The sequence below is a fragment of the Poromitra crassiceps genome (assembly GCF_964638095.1).
Source record: "Poromitra crassiceps genome assembly, chromosome: 7".
Lineage (NCBI taxonomy): Eukaryota > Metazoa > Chordata > Actinopteri > Beryciformes > Melamphaidae > Poromitra > Poromitra crassiceps.
The window spans coordinates 53330677-53334816 of NC_139628.1; positions in this window are offsets into that span (position 1 = coordinate 53330677).

The window sequence follows — 4140 nt, forward strand, 5'->3', positions numbered from 1 at the left end:
CCCCCTCACGCGCACCCTCCCCACGAGTCTCACCCCCCTCACACGCCCCCTCCCCACGAGTCTCACCCCCCTCCCCACGAGTCTCACCCCCCCTCACACGCCCCCTCCCCATGAGTCTCACCCCCCTCCCCACGAGTCTCACCCCCCTCACGTGCCTCCTCCCCACGAGTCTCACCCCCCTCCCCACGAGTCTCACCCCCCTCACGTGCCTCCTCCCCACGAGTCTCACCCCCCTCCCCACGAGTCTCACCCCCCTCACACGCCCCCTCCCCACGAGCCTCTCACACACTTCCCTCCCCTGATTCCTATTTTTCTAAATGTCAAAGTTTATTACCGGCCCGAAAAAATAGCCCGATTTCGCACAAAGAAGCCCGTCTCTGTGAAGAAGTTCTTGTGAAGAAGTTGTTTGTAGAGTGCTGATGAATGCAACGCCTGGAGTTCTTCCTGAACGCGCTCTTCATCCATGTTAAATAAACTCCATTTTTGTTTCTTTTTTGAAAGGACACTATCAATTTGTCTCCTGAAAAAAGACGTGAATAACAGCCGGTCCATAAATGCCCGAGTGTTTGGTCAAGGTGTGACGCAACTGATACAGTAATAACTGACGGATAATAAGTCCAAATGTAATGAAATGTCTCTATAAATGGAATGAAAATGTAATAAAACTTGTAAGAAATGCAATGAAGTCAAATTACTAACTTGTCATTAGAACCTTTTAATGATCATGTAATAATGAAAACTGTAACTTAAAGGAACACTCCGCCAATTTTCAATGGTGAATTATTTTGCATATAATCTCACACATATCCAAAAAATGTCAACAGTTTTGCAGACATTCATTTAGTTTGACAGTTATTGAGAGTTGATTTCAATTAAGTTGTGGACCAGTGATGCCATTTGTGCATGAATGGCATCACTGGTCCACAACTGAACTCAAATCAACTCTCAATAAGGGAGATTTTATTAGGCTACATTTTGACGGTTATGACATGATCAGTTGCTTGGTCACGACACTGAAGCTCTGCCTGTGAGCCACTTTAGATGAGAACATAACCAATATTTGTATTGTAATAATCATGTTAATCTTGGCACAGAAAAGCATTCGCCAGGGGAAAAAAACAACAACATATTATCTATACTGAGCATGTACGTGTGTATAAGAGCGCTTAGAGGGAGTTGAAGTGGGCTTCTCATACGCTTGAGTAACTCTTCTCTTCTGCACAGCCAGCGTGACTCTTCACCTTCAGTCACCATGAATCACCAACCATGTGTGTCACCCGATTCACAAATCTGCTGCTCCTCAAGGTCTGTGTGTGTGTGTGTGTGTGTGTGTGTGAGTGTGTGTGTGTGAGTGTGTGTGTGTGTGTGTGTGAGAGTGTGTGTGTGTGAGAGAGAGAGAGAGAGAGAGAGAGAGAGTGAGTGGGAGAAGGTGTGATCAAAGTCTGGAAGAGGAGACAATGAATCACAGCCTCCCACGTCCATCTGCCCAGCTCAGCAGCATCCAGCAGCAGACTCAGCTCTTGACCCTGAGCAACAGATTATACGGGAAAAAAACAGGTCTATTTAAAGGAATGGTTCACCCAAAAATGAAGAGACACAGGTGACATTTGTTAGTCCATATAACACCAGATGGCCGGCACAACTCTGTGCTGTAGCAGCCAGCTCCAAAACAATTGGGAGTCAATTGGGAAGCAGTTCTTCTTCAGAGTTCCAAAATAAAAAACAGCCAAACAATTACAGTGTGAATAGAAAGACCTACTGTATACACACCTTATGTAGCCCCGCCCACTTGAGTGTAAACACAACAGGAAGTAACTGGCTGACCGCTGTGTTGGAACATAAGGTGTATACCCTGCTGCAAAGATTTGCACTCAATTAACCCATTGATACCTGATGCAGCATTTGCGTGTATATCCCTCATTTGTGTGTATCCCTTTAAGACCGTGAACTGCGTTAACGCGGTTCGCGGTCTTAAAGGGATACACACACAAATGCTGCATCAGGTATCAATGGGTTAAGGTGTAAATGTAGGTCTTTTTTGGAACTGGTCCCCACTGACTTGAGGGGTTTTGGAGAAAGCTGCTATGGAATTGTGCTGGCAACCTTCCTGAAATTATAAGGACAAACTTCACATGTGTTTCAACTGGCATGAGGGTGAGAAGATCATGACTCCATTTTCATTTTTGGGTGAACTATTTTTTTACAACTTTTACTTGAGCTTCAGTGGCTTTAACGGACTTATTTTTGCATTTGTTTACCAGCCGTGGCGCCAAGCAGCCCGGTGAAAAACACTTCCTCGTCTCCTGCTCTGCGTGACTGAGCAGCTGCTACACTGCTGTGGCTGCAATGCCTTGCTCAAGGGCAGGTCCACCAAAAGTGGGCGGAGCGTCACTCATTGCCTCACTTTGAACTACTAAACATCTGGTCACAATCGCACTGCAACTGATCTAAAATTTGGGATTTTAGAGTGGAAATGCTCCTGAGGGTCATATTATAAGGTAGGAACAAACAGCCTAATGTGGTCATATAGGTTGGATGACTTGATTCAATCCTTGGGTTCATAGTTAAAAGGGAAATGTACTCAGTTGGTTTATTGACTCAAATCTACTCCGAGGCCTTCTGGCTTTAACTAGGCTCTTTATTGTCTTTTTATACATTTTAATTAATCATTTATTCTCTTCTTACACATTGTATCTCTTTATTTGTTTTTGTTTTCTTACCTTGTATTTCGCATCTGTCTTATATAATGTACGGTACAATGTGTAAAGCACTCTGAATGGCCTTGTGTTATGCTAAATAGACGCCTTGCAGTGATATTGGAGCATGTTGTAAGTAACTGATAGAGCTGATTCTTAGAATACAAGTCTTCTCTAATAATCTACATCAGTGGTTCTCAAACCTTTTCATGTAAAGAACCCCAGAACTGACCAAATATTTCTGCTTTTACAGTAGATATTTTATTACAGAAAGTGTTATGAAAGCCATGACTAAAATAGTGATACATTCTGTCATTCTGTTACTTATGGATTGAATTTGAGTGAAAATAGATTATGCCCCTGGCTGGAACCCCCTCAAGGACCCCTGGGGGTCCCCCCGAACCCCACTTTGAGAACCACTGCAATATACAAAGGCCAGCTTGATCATTTCCTTAAAAAAAAAAAAAAAATCCACACAGCGCTCTTTTAATTTCATTCAATTTTATTACAAACAAAAATAAAATAAAATAAACAAACAAAAACAAAAAAGAGAAAGAATAAACAAAGAGATGCGCCATCATTGACATGTTTCCACCGCCACTCGTCTTGGAGCGGCACCACTAGAGACACTGTGACACAAGAGACCCAGAAATCAACACAAACTTCTGGAAAAGAATACGACAAAGTAAAAGTGGAGAGAAGAAGAAAGTAACGTAAGTGCTCGTTTTGACACAACATTTTAGTTGAGGGGTTGCAAAACTCCTGTATGAAACATAATCTGTAAAATGGACTGTTTACTTGGTGGATCAGTGTAAAATGTCCAGGAATAAAGGAAATCCTACCCACTCAGGCCTAACTTAAACTGATTTGACTATACATTTACAGGTTGACATCAGGTTCTTAATTCTGTTTTATGACTTTACATTTGTTCAGCTATGTTTATTAAGGCGTATTTTAATGATACAGTTTATAAAATGGACTCAATACTAACTGCCGGCCTCTGACTGTCCACACAAAAATCATGTAGTTTTACTGGGGTTAGATAGTATATATTTTCACGTCGCTCCTAAAAGCATTTAGGGTTACATAATGGTCTATTTACTATATATGTATATGTCATTTGCAAAGCCCCGAATCTAAGTCGTTATCTCGTATCTAGTTCTGAAGTTAGCTCAACTTCTTCGTTTTGCTTTCTCTTGTAATCGTAGGGCGACGTGACGAAGACGTGCGTCGCGTGTCGCACGCTGCATCGTTTTGCTCCTTTCTGTTCAAAAAAGGTCTCTTTTGGTAGAAGCTCTTTCTCAAATAGTAACAGCGAGGACAATATAGCAACATCGACGACGACAATACTCATAATCATAGTCGCGGGAGTAAAAACACAGGAGAACACGAATGAGCCGTTTAAATATGCAAAGTATATGACAGAATTCGTAGAAAGAAATAG